The sequence below is a fragment of the Coregonus clupeaformis genome, chromosome 34 (genome assembly GCF_020615455.1).
Source record: "Coregonus clupeaformis isolate EN_2021a chromosome 34, ASM2061545v1, whole genome shotgun sequence".
Classification (NCBI taxonomy): Eukaryota; Metazoa; Chordata; class Actinopteri; order Salmoniformes; family Salmonidae; genus Coregonus; species Coregonus clupeaformis.
In genome coordinates this window covers 3,841,768-3,860,880 of record NC_059225.1, presented here as the reverse complement: position 1 = coordinate 3,860,880, position 19,113 = coordinate 3,841,768, and the positions used below count along the sequence as shown (strand labels likewise).

At 43.6% G+C, this 19,113-nt stretch overlaps 1 protein-coding gene across 1 annotated transcript in view; it reads right to left on the bottom strand.

The window, feature by feature from the left end:
• LOC121549653 (sodium channel protein type 4 subunit alpha-like) overlaps window positions 1-7,890 on the bottom strand; it is a 212,548-nt gene extending 204,658 nt beyond the window's left edge. Inside the window, exon 1 of the mRNA XM_041861442.2 lies at window positions 7,432-7,890. The gene's annotated coding sequence lies outside the window, so the exon portion shown is untranslated. The remainder of the gene's footprint in view (window positions 1-7,431) is intronic.
• Window positions 7,891-19,113: the final 11,223 nt, after the last annotated feature.

The following is a 19,113-nucleotide window of genomic DNA, read 5'->3' as shown; positions in this document are numbered from 1 at the left end:
CCAGGAACCTCCAGCGAGACTGAGCCCATGGAGGTGTGCATGACGCACCTTCCCCCTGCGGAACGTCAACGCCGCCGTCAACAGGGTCTCTGCTCCTACTGCCAGGCGAGGAAGCGACAGGCCGAGGAGCACTCCTGCACCTTCCCAGGTAGGCGTGGACATGCCTTGCTCCTCTCTGTCCACCCAGCCCGTCCTCCTCCCTGTCACCTTCCCTGACTATCCTGGTCCCCCACTGAGTCCTGCCCTAGTGGACTCAGATGCTGCAGGCAATTTCCTAGACCGGTCAGTGGCCTTATCATTACGCATTCCTCTAGACCCTTTACAACCCCCCATCCCAGTCCATGCCCTAGACAACCATCCTCTAGGAACAGGACTGGTGCACCAGACCACGATTCCCATTTCCCTCACAATTAATCACAACCACCATGAACGCATCACTTTCCTCATCTTAGACTCTCCTGCACACCCCGTAGTTGTAGGTTTCCCCTGGCTACAGTTGCATAAGCCCAGTATATCGTGGACAGAAAGGAGGTTGTTGGGTTGGTCGCAGGAGTGTCAGGGGAGGTGTCTGTGCCACCTCTGTGGAAAGTCCGGACCAGGCCACCCACGTCACTATCCCGGAGGAATACCGGGAAGGCCTTCATGGAAGGACTGGGGGTCACGGTCAGCCTCACCTCCGGATACCGTCCCCAATCAAATGGGCAGATGGAAAGGGTAAATCAGGAACTGGGTAGGTACCTTCGTAGTTACTGTCAGAACCGGCCGGGGGAGTGGGCTGCGTTTCTGCCTTGTGCAAAATACGCACAAAACTCCCTCCGTCACTCCACCACTAACCTCACACCCTTTCAGTGTGTTCTAGGCTATCAGCCGACCCTGGCACCGGAGTCTGATCGAGGCTCCTGCGGTGGACGACTGGTCCCGGTGCGCCGAGGAGGTATGGAACACAGCTCACACCCATTTCCAACGCGTCGTCCTCCAGCAGAAGGTGCAGGCCGATCGTTACCGCAGTGTGGCCCCGGTCTTTCAACCCGGTGACAGGGTCTGGCTTTCTATGAAGGACCTGCCCCTCCGCCTGTTCTGCCGGAAGCTGAGCCCGCAGTTTGTGGGGCAGTTCAAAGTCCTGAGGAGAATCAATGATGTGACGTACAGATTACAGCTCCCCGTCAATTACCGTGTCTCACCCTCATTTCATGTATCTCTCCTCAGGCCGGTGGCAGCTGGTCCCTTGGCTAGTGCTGGACCCCACGACGCACCTCCCCCTCCCTTGGACATTGAGGAAGCCCCGGCGTACTCCGTCCGCAGCCTGTTGGACTCAAGGCGTCGTGGGGGGTCTCTCCAGTACCTGGTCGACTGGGAGGGGTACGGTTCCGAAGAGCGGTGCTGGGTTCCGGCACGGGACATCCTGAACCGTTCTCTCATTCGGGATTTCCACAGGCGACGTCCCGACCGACCCGCATCGCGTCTCCGGGGTCGTCCTCAAGGTCGGCGGCGCCCCGCTGCTGGAGCAGTGCCTCGGGGGGTACTGTCACACCAGCCTTCGCTTTGGCTCCCCCTCCTGTCCAGCACAGGCGTTCAGCGTCGTAGGCCTTCTAGCTGCTGCCGAACCTGCTGCTGGCAAATGCCCTTCACTCATCAACCCCGGACTTGTCTTGTCATCATTACACACACCTGGTTTCAATCCCCACTCTATCACTGTATATATACTACCTCTGTCATTTGTCTTTGTCAGTCATTGTATATGTTGCTTGTTTTGCTGAGAGGTATCTCCTACTAATTCCTGAGTACTTTATATTTTGCACTGTGGGTTTCGTCCCACTTTAAGCTATGGTGCTTTAATAAATTCAATAGTTCTAAACCTGCGACTCTCTACACTTGTGACACCAAGCAATATCCAATAAATCACAGAAATAATGTCTGTATTCACACAGAGAATACCATGAGCTGCAAAACAAATAATGAACCCATGGTCATCGGTGGTATCTGCTATTAGAGAGTCATGGCTTGCTTTGCTTTAGTGAAACAGATGCTGGTCATGTCAAAATGATGAGGATTATGTTTCTACCATTGAAAACCACAACAAACAAATACATGTGGGATACAATGTTTCACAACAACCTGGTCTGCTGCCAATACATTTTCAGAGATGTAATGCGGGCATGCCCATTCTGTGATTGACTGGACTCCTTTGCTTCACCACCAGAGTCATAAAACATTAGCATATCATTTATATCATAGCACACTGAAGCGTTTGGAAAAACAACAATAGGGACCCTGATGAAACCTCTACACTCGGATGGATCCTCCCCATAGGCTATAGCCCTGGCGTAAGATTTAGACAAACCATGGGATAAAATGATAAGTGCTATCCATTTGTAGTGTTCAATAACAATGAAATGAGAGCATGTGAATGCATTTGCCCTCATTTCTTTCCCTAACGCTGCTGGGGGTCGATAAGACAAGTTTTGAGAGAACATTCCAGATGTGCCTATTGCTGATAATAACAAGACTTCAACAAATTAAACCTTTTGCTTAGACTCATAATCATGAATTCATAACTATCTCTCTATATATACACACACACAGTCAAGCAAGGCAGCGTGAGTTGTGGATGTCTTGCCAAAGGCGTTGATGATGTTTTGACAGTTTTATGCAAATACAAAGGCTGTTAATCATGTGCAACCACATAACAAGCATGCATGAGCCTGGTATTTTATATAACCAACAAACCCCCTCATAGCACAGTCAGAGGCTCCACTTCTAGATACCTGACTTAGGGCAACATGGTGTGGTGTTTTTATATATTTTTTTATTTAACCTTTATTTAACTAGGCAAGTCAGCTAAGAACAAATTCTTATTTACAATGACGGCCTACCCCAGCCAAACACGGACGATGCTGGGCCAATTGTGCGCTGCCCTATGGGAGAAATAGAATGGAAAACAAAAGCTTCAGCCATAACATCGATCTGATGTGTAGTATGATGTCACATTAGTGGAGAACGCTCTAGACATAGCACATCCAAACATGTTGCACTTTTCTGTTTACATTTTTTTATGTCTTACATAAGTGCTGTGTCATTATGCACTATTATCACCACATAAATATGAATCATGGGCATTAATATGAAGTTGGTCCCCCCCTTTGCTGCTATAACAGCCTCCACTCTTCTGGGAAGGCTTCCCACTAGATGTTGGAACATTGCTTTGGGGACTTGCTTCCATTCAGCCACAATAGCATTAGTGAGGTTGGGCACTGATGTTGGGCGATAAGGCCTGGCTCGCAGTCTGCGTTATAATTCATCCCAAAGGTGTTCAATGGGGTTGCGATCAGGGCTCTATGCAAGCCAGACAAGTTCTTCCACACCGATCTCGACAAACCATTTCTGTATGGACCTTGCTTTGTACACGGGGGCATTGTCATGCTGAAACAGGAAAGGACCTTCCCCAATTGTTGCCACAAAGGTGGAAGCACAGAATCGTCTAGAATATAATTGTATGCTTTAGCATTAAGATTTCCCTTCAATGGAACCAAGGGGCCTAGCCTGAACCATGAAAAACAGCCCCAGACCATTATTCCTCCTCCACCAAACTTTACAGTTGGCACTATGCATTGGGGCAGGTAGCGTTCTCCTGGCATCCGCCAAACCCAGATTTGTCCGTAGGACTGCCAGATGGTGAAGCGTGACTCATCACTCCAGTGAATGCGTTTCCACTGCTCCAGAGTCCAATGGCGGGGAGCTTTTCACCACTCCAGCCGACGCTTGGCATTGCGCATGGTGATCTTAGGCTTGTGCTCGGCTGCTCGGCCATGGAAACCCAATTCATGAAGCTCCCGAAGAACAGTTATTGTGCTAATGTTGCTTCAAGAGGCAGTTTGGAACTCGGCAGTGAATGTTGCAACCGAGGACACACGATTTTATGAGTAGGTGTGTCCAAACCTTTGACTGGTAGTGTATATATATATATATACATATATATTAAAGAGTTTTTCTTTCTTTTTACTATTTTTTACATGGTAGAATAATAGTGAAGACATCAAAACACATATGGAATCATGTAGTAACCAAAGTGTTAAACAAATCAAAATATATTTGATATTTGATATTCTTCAAATAGCCACCCTTTGCCTTGATGACAGCTTTGCACAGTCTTGGCATTCTGTCAACCAGCTTCATGAGGTAGTCAACTTGAACGCATTTCAATTAACAGGTGTGCCTTCTTAAAAGTTAATTTGTGGAATTTATTTCCTTCTTAATGTGTTTGAGCCAATCAGTTGTGTTGTGACAAGGTAGGGGGAGTATACAGAAGATAGCCCTATTTGGTAAAAGACCAAGTCCATATAATGGCAAGAACAGCTCAAATAAGCAAAGAGAAACGACAGTCCATCATTACTTTAAGACATGAAAGTCAGTCAATACGGAACATTTCAAGAACTTTGAAAGTTTCTTCAAGTGCAGTCGCAAAAACCATCAAGCGCTATGATAAAACTGGCTCTCATGAGGACAACCACAAGAATGGAAGACCCAGATGTACCTCTGCTGCAGAGGATAAGTTAATTAGAGTTACCAGCCTCAGAAAATGCAGCCCAAATAAATGCTTCACAGAGTTCAAGTAACAGACACATCTCAACATCAACTGTTCAGAGGGGACTGTGTGAATCAGGCCTTCATGGTCGATTTGCTGCAAAGAAACTACTACTAAAGGACACCAATAATAATAAGAGACCTGCTTGGGCCAAGAAACACGAGCAATGGACATTAGACTGGTGGAAATGTTTCCTTTGGCCTGGAGTCCAAATATGAGATTTTTGGTTCCAACCGCTGTGTCTTTGTGAGACGCGGTGTGGGTGAACGGATGATCTCCACATGTGTAGTTCCCACCGTAAAGCATGGAGGAGGAGGTGTTATGGTGTGGGGGTGCTTTGCTGGTGACACTGTCTGGGATTTATTTAGAATTCAAGGCACACTTAACCAGCATGGCTACCACAGCATTCTGCAGCGATACGCCATCCTATCTGGTTTGGGCGTAGTGGGACTATCATTTGTTTTTCAACAGGACAATGACCCAACACACCTCCAGGCTGTGTAAGGGCTATTTTACCAAGATGGAGAGTGATGGAGTGCTGCATCAGATGACCTGCCCTCCACAATCTCCTGACCTCAATCCAATTGAGATGGTTTGGGATGAGTCGGACGGCAGAGTGAAGGAAAAGCAGCCAACAAGTGCTCAGCATATGTGGGAACTCCTTCAAGACTGTTGGAAAAGCATTCCAGGTGAAGCTGGTATAGAGAATGCCAAAAGTGTGCAAACCTGTCATCAAGGCAAGGATTGGCTATTTGAACTCTGTGAAGCATTCATTTGGGCTGCATTTTCTGAGGCTGGTAACTCTAATTAACTTATCTTCTGCAGCAGAGGTAACTTTGGGTCTTACATTCCTGTGGTTGTCCTCATGAGAGCCAGTTTCATCATAGTGCTTGATGGTTTTTGCGACTGCACTTGAAGAAACTTCAAAGTTCTTGACATTTTCCGTATTGACTGACTTTCATGTCTTAAAGTAATGATGGACTGTCGTTTCTCTTTGCTTATTTGAGCTGTTCTTGCCATAATATGGACTTGGTCTTTTACCAAATAGGGCTATCTTCTGTATATCCCCCTACCTTGTCACAACACAACTGATTGGCTCAAATGCATTAAGAAGGAAATAAATTCCACAAAGTAACTTTTAAGAAGGCACACCTGTTAATTTAAATGCATTCAAGTTGACTACCTCGTGAAGCTGGTTGAGAGAATGCCAAGAGTGTGCAAGGCAAAGGGTGGCTATTTGAAGAATCTCAAATATAAAATATATTTTGATTGGTTTCACACTTTTTTGGTTACTACATGATTCCATATGTGTTATTTCATAGTTTTGATGTCTTCACTATTATTATACAATGTAGAAAATAGTAAAAATAAAGACAAACCCTTGAATGAGTAGGTGTGTCCAAACTTTTGACTGGTACTGTATATTTATATATATATTAGCCTATATCTTATTCATGTTTTTAAATATATATTAATATCTATATATAATTATGTTTTTAACATGAATCAGTTCTTGTTTTTCCTTTCTTTTTATCCTCATTAAACTCTATTATTTTGCTGCTGTTGAAGCAAATGCTTTCGGCAAGTGCAGTAGATAAAACAACATTCGTCCCAGTTCTGTTATATATTATAAACTTTAAAGGGTTTTAACCTAGTACGAAATTCGACTTTAACAGAATCACCCGTTTACTGTCTTGACTTTCAGGACCTTGGACAAGAGCACAGCGGTACGCGTCGCCTGTAAAACCACGGCGCGCTCCAAGCCCTGACAGCTTCCGCGTCTACTTAGCCAACTACATACACTTCGAAAGGTCAGTTATTCAGGAGAACAGCTTGCTGGTACACTGAACAAACATCTCAGTGTCACGGCTTTTGAACTGCGATGGTACTCTCAGATGTAGGCTACCCTGGCTATTGCATGGAGGCATAGCCTGCAGACACCTGTTGTCCTTTATTAAAGTTGTATTGGCGGTGTGTCCAATGCTGCTCTTATTTTATGTTTGCTGATGTAAAAACGTATTTTAATACTGTAGCCTATATATAAATTGGAATCACACTTTGGATCACATAAAGACAAAGGACAAGTGTTTAGAGCTGGCCACAAATAAAATAAATGCTGACGGGGCAAAGTGTAACACAAACCTAACCAACACAAATCCTAACCTTTCTTGGTTGTTGTGCCAAATGTGAATAGAAAAACCACGACACCGTCACCGCTTTGAAGACTTGAACCTTTTGTTCTACTCCCGCTCCCTAATCATTTCAACCCATGTAATCAACCAAAGAGTGGTTCTAAACATGATTACCAAGTGGGGGGACTAATCCCCCGTGCTCGCGCCACCGTGATTTCCAAACAACATATTCAAAGCATTAAAGGTTGCGCATTTTCGAAAACCCTTTACCAAATTAACATTATTTCAACTTAAACAACTAGTGGCTAAGCCTATAATCTTCTAACTGTAAATGAAAGCACAAGTTTTGTTTCACCACTTCATATGCCAAGTCAACTGTGTATAAAGTAATAAGAAAACAACCCAACATCTTAGGCTGTAATGAAAAAGCTAAAATATCGTAGCCTAAGTATAATTTCCATGAATGATATCCCATATATGATATTCATTAGCCTGTTTGAAAATATGAAATAGCCTATTGGCCCCTCCAAAAGGTTAAAATTAGGCTAACAGTCAACGTAAATCAATAGACGCATATTTTGTTAACCATATCCTACACTTTAGCTAAATTCTTTATTTAAAGAAAAAGCATAGGGCCAGTTGGAATCTATTGACATATTTTGTTGAGGTTATGAACCGGCACTGGACAGCAAAGGTAGATGAAAATAGGCTACTTACATGTGAAACTCCTTTCTTTACAGCATTGCGTCCCCCAGTCTATTTCAATTAAATTTGGCATTTCCATCCACTGGTAGAGATACCCAAAATAAGGCCATGTCGAACACTCTTTACACAATTCCAGACCATCTGAAATACCTTATTTGAAAAGTGTTATAATTAATTCGAGAGAGAAATGTTTTTGTTAATGCAAGGTGCACCCAATTATCAGAAAAAAACGCGCCTATCCTACCAGATGTTAACCCAACTCCTTATTATTAGGCATATTTCTTACGGTTCTGAATTGACCGATTTATCTTTTATTGCACTTTCCAATAATTAGACTCCAAATAAATTATGTCATATGCTCCGTGCAGAAACAGTCGTTGTCCACACAGCTGTTGATTTAGTCCAAGTAGGCTATAACAACTTTACGCGCGACGGTTTACCGCAAGAGAGATTCTGTAACCTCTCTCGGAAAACGCGTCTGGACCATTTGATTGCCCTTGAGCTGCGAAGTGAGGAAGTCAGACGTACCGAGGTAACGCCTACTCCCATTTGTCTGTGATGTTCGGACAGTACATCACATCACCGGCTGTGCTCTTCAGGAGGGCACAGGCTAATAAAGTTATAGTCTAGCATGCAATAATAGGCTACTAAGTTTAAATAATGTAGAGACGGAATGACGATGAGCAAAGAAGTCTAGATAATGAAACAGTATTATTAAAAACTCCTTATGATGAGTCTGTAATCCTGCTGGCTTTAGACGTGTCATAGCAGCACATTGCGCTTTTAAATAGCCGACAGTTGAAATATAGGCCTAGCACGTTAGGATTAAAGGGTTAGGCCATTTGATTGATCTTGAATATTATTATTTAACTAAACTATTAGTGAGTGTATGCCTCCTCCTGATGGAGACTATATAGTGACTTGTGGAATCCATTTCCCCGATATAATTAGCTAACCGCTTAACTTTTCTTCCGAAAGTTAACATCAGGACCAATGTTGTTTTGAAAAACTAGACTCAGGAGGATTATGAGGCCAATCAAGATTATTATGTTGTCATGGCAACAAAACGTTTGTTTTACTCCTGGGTTGATTTAACGTAGCACTATAGCTTACCCTTAATGGTTAGGACAATATGAGTCAATAATACAATGTTCTATAAAGTTCCACCACCCATCTGGTAGCCTGTAATGCAGGGCTCTCCAACCCTGTTCCTGGAGAGCTACCGTCCTATAGGTTTTCACTCCAACCTTAATCTAGCGCACCTGATTCTAGTAATTAGCTGGTCGATAAGATTAATCAGGTTAGTTACAACTGGGGTTGGAGCTAAAACCTAGGGAGGGTAGCTCCCCAGGAACCGGGTTGGAGAGCCCTGCTATAATGTGTGTCGATGCCTTGTGGGCTGCGTTTAGACAGGAAGCCCAATTCTGATCTTTTGCTTCACTAATTGGTATTTTAACCAATCAGATCAGCTCTGAAAAATATATTATATGAAAAGATCTAAAGTGATTGATTAAAAGGCCAATTTAGTGAAGGAAAAAAATATCAGAATTGGGCTGACTGTATAAACGCAGCCATAGTGTCTCAACTCCACTGAAATGTTTTCCAAACTTGGGTTCATTACCCCCTCTGCTGGTAAAGAGTAAGAACAGCCTGTTGTAAATTGCACTGACCAGCATACATTACAGTAGGCCTTCTACTAGGCCTACTTGTTGGATTAATATCGGATAAATACTGTAATTGAAGTAATAGCCTATGTTGTGTAGAACAGCTATACTTTATTCTCTGGCATGCAGAAGAAGGAATTGCTCATTATTACTATATGCAAAGTTCTACATGTTGTAGGCCTACCCTCCTGAGTCTGCGTCACTGCCACCCTGGTCCTAAGAGGCTGGCGAGTCACATGCAAAATGGAGATACTTAGCCTATATCACATAGATGTCATAATTAATCAACTTGATAAATAGTCATTGGCTGCGTTTACACAGGCATCCCAATTCTCAGCCATCGTTTGTCACAGCCAGTGGTGGGAAAAGTACCCAATTTATAAACAAGCATTAGTGTTTAGTGAGTCCACTACTTCAGAGGCAGCAGGGATGATCATGTGTTCTCTTGATAAGTGTGTGAATTGGACCATTTTCCTGTCCTGCTAAGCATTCCAAATATAACAAGTACTTGCAGCATGGTCTCATACACTAGACATAACATAGTAATAGTAAATCTGGGACACTCAATTTAGTATGATATGTTACGTTTGGTATGGTTTCATAAGACAGAAGGTTACTTTGGATGGGTGGACGTATAACGTGAATGTCTAGCAACCCAAAGGTTTCATGTTCGAATTCCATTACGGACAACTTTAGCATTTTAGCTAATTAGCAACTTTGTAACTAGCCTTCTTACAACTTTTTAGCTACTTTGTAGCTACTTAGCATGTTAGCTAACCCTTCCCCTAACCCTAACCTTAACTCTTTAATCTAACTCATAACCCTAACCTTAACCTTAACCCTAATCCTAACCTTAACCATAACCCCTTGCCTCGCTAACATTCGGCACTCAACTAACATTAGCGTTAGCCACCTAGCCAACGTTAGCCACAACAAATTGGAATTAGTAATATACAGTTGAAGTCGGAAGTTTACATACACTTAGGTTGGAGTCATTAAAACTCGTTTTTCAACCACTCCAGACTCAGAAATTGCAGCCCAAATAAATGCTTCACAGAGTTCAAGTAACAGACACATCTCAACATCAACTGTTCAGAGGGGACTGTGTGAATCAGGCCTTCATGGTCGAATTGCTGCAAAGAAACCACTACTAAAGGACACCAATAATAATAAGAGACCTGCTTGGGCCAAGAAACACGAGCAAAGGACATTAGACCGGTGGAAATGTGTCCTTTGGTCTGGAGTCCAAATTGGAGATTTTTGGTTCCAACCGCTGTGTCTTTGTGAGACGCGCTGTGGGTGAACGGATGGTCTCCGCATGTGTAGTTCCCACCGTAAAGCATGGAGGAGGAGGTGCTATGGTGTGGGGGTCCTTTGCTGGTGACACTGTCTGGGATTTATTTAGAATTCAAGGCACACTTAACCAGCATGGCTACCACGGTATTCTGCAGCGATACGCCATCCCATCTGGTTTGGGCTTAGTGGGACTATTATTTGTTTTTCAACAGGACAATGACTCAACACACCTCCAGGCTGTGTAAGGGCTATTTGACCAAGAAGGAGAGTGATGGCCTCCACAATCCCCCGACCTCAACCCAACTGAGATGGTTTGGGCTGAGTCGGACGGCAGAGTGAAGGAAAAGCAGCCAACAAGTGCTGAACATATGTGGGAACTCCTTCAAGACTGTTGGAAAAGCATTCCAGGTGAAGCTGGTTGAGAAAATGCCAAGAGTGTGCAAAGCTATCATCAAGGTAAAGGGTGGCTATTTGAAGAATCTCAAATATAAAATATATTTTCATTTGTTTAACACTTTTTTGGTTACTACTTGATGTCTTCACTATTATTCTACAATTTAAAAAATAGTAAACATAAAGAAAAACTCTTGAATGAGTAGGTACATCCAAACTTTTGACTGGTAGTGTATGTCAGCTGCTACTCTTTCCCATGGGCGACTGGGGAGTGGAGTGGTGAACAGAGGTTCCCCCCTCTGAGTAGGTTTGGACTCCTGGCATTCTTTGCATGTACTGACTATTTCCTGGATGTTTTCACTTATTCCAATCCACCACACACAACCTCTAGCTCGCTCCCGGCATTTCACAACACCCTGATGGCCGTCGTGTCTTTAACATCTCTGTTCTCATGTCTTGAGGCACTGCTATTCTATTACCATACAACACTAGTCCTTGTGAGGTTGGGAGGTTCTGTCGGGATGTCTAGTAGACTTTTACCTTGTCTGGCCCTTTGGCTGCATACTGTCACATAGTGTTTCACCATCTGCAGCTCTGCCGCTCAGTCTCCTTTGTTGTTACTTATTGTTTCATTAAAGTCAACCAAAGTGATATTTGCATCCGGATTCTTCATATAAAGCATAACACCATGTTGTCAGAAGATCAGCAACGATGGCTAAGTTTCCACCTCCAGAAAACGTCGACTTTGGTCGCCCAGAACATGCTAGAACTTGCCAGAATGGCACCAACGATTTCATCGTTGCAGTATAGCAACTAAGCTAAACAAAGAAGATGGAGTGGTACAGGTTTGTACTCTGCTTTATTCGCTGGGGAAAGAAGCTGAACAAGTTTTCAATACATTCATGTTTTCTGTGGAGGAGGATCACAATGATTATGAGATTGTTATGGGTAAACTGGACAATTATTTTGTGCCCAAAGTGAACACTATTTATGAAACACCCCACTCTCATCAGTGCACCCAAAAGCCAGCAGAAACCACAGAAGAATACATCAGAAGCCTACAGCGCATTTGGAAAGTATTCAGACCCCTTCCCCTTTTCCACATGTCGTATATGTGGAAAATTATGACTTTGTTAATGTTTTTAAGTGGAATCTGAGAGGAGGTTTATTTGGCAGAAAGAGAGCCGGTTTTAGTGTGACGCCACATACAAAATACAGGAAGTGTGTGTTGTAGACAGGGGATTGGACAGTAGAGGGAGCCACCCATATCTTGGGAAGATTATATATACTGGGTAAAAAGGAAGAAGAGGTTAGAGCGGCCATTGCAATCTGGGACGCCGTTCTCCGGGTGATCTTGACACCTGTAAACTCATGCTGGAATCTTGTGATATGAATAAAACTTATGATCAAAGGTTCAGTATGAGCGGACTCCTTTGTTTATCAGCAATAATTGCCAGCATTGACTCGATACTACACACATTTTGTTACATTACAACCTTATTCTAAAATGGATTGAATTAATTGTTTTCCTCATCAATCTACACACAATACCCCATAATGACAAAGCGAAAACAGGTTTTTAGAAATGTTTGCAAATGTATAAAAATAACAAACAGAAATATCTTATCCTCTACAGGATTGGTGTCCCTATACCGGGACGGTTGCTGCTCAATATGTGATACAGTGGGGGAAAAAAGTATTTAGTCAGCCACCAATTGTGCAAGTTCTCCCACTTAAAAAGATGAGAGAGGCCTGTAATTTTCATCATAGGTACACGTCAACTATGACAGACAAAATGAGATATTTTTTTCAAGAAAATCACATTGTAGGATTTTTTATGAATTTATTTGCAAATTATGGTGGAAAATAAGTATTTGGTCAATAACAAAAGTTTCTCAATACTTTGTTATATACCCTTTGTTGGCAATGACACAGGTCAAACGTTTTCTGTAAGTCTTCACAAGGTTTTCACACACTGTTGCTGGTATTTTGGCCCATTCCTCCATGCAGATCTCCTCTAGAGCAGTGATGTTTTTGGGGCTGTCGCTGGGCAACACAGACTTTCAACTCCCTCCAAAGATTTTCTATGGGGTTGAGATCTGGAGACTGGCTAGGCCACTCCAGGACCTTGAAATGCTTCTTACGAAGCCACTCCTTCGTTGCCCGGGCGGTGTGTTTGGGATCATTGTCATGCTGAGAGACCCAGCCACGTTTCATTTTCAATGCCCTTGCTGATGGAAGGAGGTTTTCACTCAAAATCTCACGATACATGGCCCCATTCATTCTTTCCTTTACACGGATCAGTCGTCCTGGTCCCTTTGCAGAAAAACAGCCCCAAAGCATGATGTTTCCACCCCCATGCTTCACAGTAGGTATGGTGTTCTTTGGATGCAACTCAGCATTCTTTGTCCTCCAAACACGACGAGTTGAGTTTTTACCAAAAAGTTCTATTTTGGTCTCATCTGACCATATGACATTCTTCCAATCCTCTTCTGGATCATCCAAATGCACTCTAGCAAACTTCAGACGGGCCTGGACATGTACTGGCTTAAGCAGGGGGACATGTCTGGCACTGCAGGATTTTAGTCCCTGGCGGCGTAGTGTGTTACTGATGGTAGGCTTTGTTACTTTGGTCCCAGCTCTCTGCAGGTCATTCACTAGGTCCCCCCGTGTGGTTCTGGGATTTTGCTCACCGTTCTTGTGATCATTTTGACACCACGGGGTGAGATCTTGCGTGGAGCCCCAGATCGAGGGAGATTATCACTGGTCTTGTATGTCTTCCATTTCCTAATAATTGCTCCCACAGTTGATTTCTTCAAACCAAGCTGCTTACCTATTGCAGATTCAGTCTTCCCAGCCTGGTGCAGGTCTACAATTTTGTTTCTGGTGTCCTTTGACAGCTCTTTGGTCTTGGCCATACTGGAGTTTGGAGTGTGACTGTTTGAGGTTGTGGACAGGTGTCTTTTTATACTGATAACAAGTTCAAACAGGTGCCATTAATACAGGTAACGAGTGGAGGACAGAGGAGCCTCTTAAAGAAGAAGTTACAGGTCTGTGAGAGCCAGAAATCTTGCTTGTTTGTAGGTGACCAAATACTTATTTTCCACCATAATTTGCAAATAAATTCATAAAAAATCCTACAATGTGATTTTCTTGAAAAAAATATCTCAATTTGTCTGTCATAGTTGACGTGTACCTATGATGAAAATTACAGGCCTCTCTCATCTTTTTAAGTGGGAGAACTTGCACAATTGGTGGCTGACTAAATACTTTTTTTCCCCACTGTATGTGACTAGAATGGCGTTATAAACAACATCCAACTTTCCGGGACATAGACATGTCTTATATGGGCAGAAAGCTTAAATTCTTGTTAATCTAACTGCATTGTCGAATTTACAGTAGCTATTACAGCTAAAACATTCCATGCTATTGTTTGAGGATAGTGCACAACAACAAAACACTTTTGTCATGGCAACTGGTTTGATACATTCACCTCTGAAGGTAAATAATGTACTTACATTCAGTAATCTTGCTCTGATTTGTCATCCTGAGGGTCCCAGAGATCAAATGTAGCATAGTTTTGTTTGATAAAATCAATTTTAATTTCAAATGTAGAAACTGGGTTCTACAGTTTGACCCACTGCTGTCTCTGGCTCCTTTTTATTACCATAGCATTTTTGTATGTTCTCTATAGTTATGTACTTGAAAATATATAAATTGACCAATTCGGACATTTGGGAAAACTCCTGGCAGACTTGATACAAAATATTGTGTAGTGTTGTAATCCTTAACTGGATCAGTCTGAAACTGTTCACACACAATGCTGTCATCTTGTGGACAGAATCTAAATTACACCAAGATTCCTACATCACTGTCTGGCCTTTCTCTTGCATTGCAAAGCTAATGCAAAAAACAAAAAAAACAAATGCATGTTTTTTTAAATGTATTATCTTTTACCAGATCTAATTTGTTATATTCTCCTACATTAATATTACATTTCCACAAACTTCAAAGTGTTTCCTTTCAAATGGTATCAATAATATGCATATCCTTGCTTCAGGTCCTGAGCTACAGACAGTTAGATTTGAGTATGTCATTTTAGGTGAAATTTGAAAAACAAAAGTCAGATTCAGACCCTCTGCTATGAGTCTCAAAATTGAGCTCTGGTGCATCCTGTTTCCACTGATCATCCTTGAGATGTTTCTACAACTTGATTGGAGTCCACCTGTGGTCAATTCAATTGATTGGACATGATTTGGAAAGGCACACACCTGTCTATATAAGGTCCCACAGTTGACATTGCATGTTAGAGCAAACACCAAGCCATGAGGTTGAAGGAAGAGCTCCGAGACAGGATTGTGTCGAGGCACAGATCTGGGGAAGGGTACCAAAAAATGTCTGCAGCATTGAAGGTCCCCAAGAATACAGTGGCCTCCATCATTCTTAAATGGAAGAAGTTTGGAACCACCAAGACTCTTCCTAGAGCTGGCCGCCCGGCCAAACTGAGCAATCGGGGGAGAAGGGCCTTGGTCTGGGAGGTGACCAGGAACCTGATGGTCACTCTGACAGAGCTCCAGAGTTCCTCTGTGGAGATGGGGGAACCTTCCAGAAGGACAACCATCTCTGCAGCACTCCACCAATCGAGCCTTTATGGTAGAGTGGCCGACGGAAGCCACTCCTCAGTAAAAGGCACATAACAGCCCGCTTGGAGTTTGCCAAAAGGCACCTAAAGGACTCTCAGACCATGAGAAACAAGATTCTCTAGTCTGATGAAACCAAGATTGAACTCTTTGGCCTAAATGCCAAGCTTCACATCTGGAGGAAACCTGGCCCCATCCCTACGGTGAAGCATATTGGTGGAAGCATCATGCTGTGGGGATGTTTCTCAGCGGCAGGGACTGGGAGACTAGTCAGGATTGAGGGAAAGATGAACGGAGCAAAGTACATAGAAATCCTTGATGAAAACCTGCTCCATAGCTCTCAGGACCTCAGATTGTGGCGACACAGCCAAGACAACGCAGGGGTGACTTCGGGACAAGTCTCTGAAAGTCCTTGAGTGGCCCAGCCAGAGCCCGGACTTGAACCCGATCGAACATCTCTGGAGAGACCTGAAAATAGCTGTGCAGCAACGCTCCCCATCCAACCTGACAGAGCTTGAGAGGATCTGCAGAGAAGAATGGGAGAAACTCCCCAAATACATGTGTGCCAAGCTTGTAGCGTCATACCCAAGAAGACTTGAGGCTGTAATCGCTGCCAAAGGTGCTTCAACAAAGTACTGAGTAAAGGGTCTGAATACTTATGTAAATGTAATATTTCCAATTTCTTTATTATTATACATTTGCAAAAATATTATAAAAACCTGTTTTTGCTTTGTCTTTATGGGCTATTGTCTGTAGATTTAATACATTTTAGAATAAGGCTGTAACATAACAAAACTTGGAAAAAGTCAAGGGGTCTGAATACTTTTCGAATGCACTAGCTGATACATGCGATTTCGACACTGCCAAGAACGAAAATATCCGCGACAGGTTGATCATAGGGATATTAGATAAGGAGTTGTCAGAGAAGCTTCAACTAATGCCTGACTTGGCGCTCGACAAAGTGGTAGAGCTTGTGAGGCAGTCAGAGAAAGTAAAGGGGCATGTTAGCGAACAAGGGGCTAATGCTAACGGTGCACAGCTCAGTGAAATAGCATACAAACACATGGTGCACAATGAGAAACAGAGACACAGAAACGGGCATGGACAAATCAAAGGGGCCAATGCTTCAGATGTGATAAGGTACATGCTAAAGAGGACAGGTGTGCTGCTAAGAATGTAGAATGCCGCAACTGTAGGAAGCTGGGGCATTTCGTGGTCGTTTGTCGCTGCCGTGTGGTCAACGAGGTTACTGCACTCAACGAGGGAGGAAAAGAAGACGAGTTCCATATCCTGGGAAAAGTCACAGATTTTGATGACAAACAATGGACGGACAGTGAAACTGCTAGTAAAAGGTACTGCAATAGACTTTAATATTGGAAAATATTTCTAGCACACTGAAAAACATGCCACCACTGAAGAGTACAGTAACTAAACTCGACAGTTTAGAATTACTGAGGTGGACTGTACTGAGGTGGACAGATGTTGATTTTCAGTGCCCTTTTCCCCTCCTTTCACAGGGGGACAGGTGGCAAGTTTTAACTTCTGTCTGCCCATATGGCGACCATCATACCGGTGGGGGAAACTGAACTGTATGGGTCACTTTACAGTTACTACTATTTGAAAAAGGACAGCGGTTTAGGTTCAAAGTGTATGTGATAAAGGGGTGGCATGGAAGCCATCTGCTAGGCCGTAATGCTAGGCGTTGCAGTGGTCTTGTTGAAGAGAATAGAAGAGATGAAAAGCACAGAGCAGCTCAAGAGTGCTCATCCTGCAGACGTGGGCAAGCTGAAGATAAAACCAATCAAAATAAGCCTGAAAGATGCCCTACAGTGTAAACACAGCCAGACGTGTGTCAGTGCCCAAGCCGCAAAGCGAAAAAGGAGCATGACTGCATGGTAGCGAGTGGTGTGATCACGGAGATCAGGGAGCCTACAGAGCGCTGTGCTCCTATAGTTCTGGTACCCAAGAAAAACAAAGACCAGCGGAGGGTATGTGCTGACCTGAGAAGGTTAAACAAATCAGTGAGAAGGGAGAAATACATTCTACCCACCATAGACGATATCCTGCCAAAGCTGGCTGGTGTCAAGGTGCTTTCAGATGCAGCAAGTGGCTTCTGGCAGATTCCACTAACCAGAGAGAGTGCCAAGCTTACCACATTCATAACGCCTTTTGGAAGGTACTATTTCAACAGACTTCCATTTGGAATCAGTAGTGCTCCAGAAATCTTCCAGCGCGAGATGACAGAGCTCCTGAAGGACCAAGATGATATACTTATTTACTCAGACACGCCAGAGGATCATGAGGTGAGACTCCAGAAAACCCTATACACACTGGAGAAAGCAGGTTTTGAAGCTCAACCCAGACAAATGTCTACTGCGTCAGAAACGGCTTAACTACCTAGGACACTTCTTATCGATGAGAATGGCATGTCCTGATGAGACCAAGATCCAGGCCATCACCCTGCTGGAGCCGCCAAGTAATGTATCTGATCTGAGGAGGATGTTGGGTATGATTCACTACCTAGACAGGTACCTGCCGGGTCTAGCCGATGTCAACAAACCACTCAACGACCTGCTCAAGAGTGACGTTACATGGACATGGAGTGCAGTGCAGGAGGAGGCCTTGAGGAAGGTAAAGCAACTCGTCACAGAGTCACCTGAATTTGGCATTCTATGACATGACAAAACCTACCATGGTCAGTGCAGATGCCAGTAGTAATGGGTTAGGTGGGGTCCTACTACAGATACAAGATGGACAGTTAAAGCCAGAATATGATTGCCCCGATACATTCACACCGCGGAGGGATCACAAACTTCTTATTCCACTAATGAACTGTAAAGACCTTGACTCAGTGCCTTTGAGGCATCAGAGACTCTTGATGCGCACGATGCGTTTTAACCCTACAGCCGAGTATGTTCCGGGTGAAACAGCTTGTTATATTCCACCCCCAGGCAGCTTTTACACGAGAGGTCGCAGAGCTGACCAGTGAAATCGAGGCCCATGAGGATGCAGTTCGTAGAGCATGACGTATCTCACCCACCTAGCTTGATGTCGTCAAGATGCAGAGCTGCAGATGGTGAAACAATAAGTAACATAACACAAGAGACTGTCTTCACTGGACTTGTTACGAAGGATGCACCCGGACCGACTTGCCCAATCATCTTTTGCATGACGCCATGAATATACTTGCGCCATGCGCTGTAATAAAATAGTTCCAGTACAATACAGATTGCAGGATAGTTTCAAACCCCGAATAATTCCTTGATAATCTCTGGGGTCACTAGTTACCACAGCCACAAAGTCAAAATTGGCTGTATCTTAAAAATTGCTTTCTGGTCTTAATTTAAGGTTAGGGTTGGGCATAAAGTTAGCAGTGTGGTTAAGGTTAGGGTTAAGGTTTAAAATCTAATTTAAATAAGTTAAATTGTACATCACTGGGACCTTGCTCCCACCCATCCAGGACATCTACTCGAAACAGTGCCTGAGGAAGACATGCAGCATCATCAAGGACCCCACACACCCCACCACAAGCTGTTATTTCCCTTACCGTCGGGCTGACGGTATCGGAGCATGAGGTCTGACACCAACAGGCTCAGAGACAGTTTCTATCTTCAAGCCATCAGACTGCTGAACACTTGAACTGGACGGACCTCCTGCTCTTATTCTCTGGACCTTAGCACACATGCACTCACTCATGCACA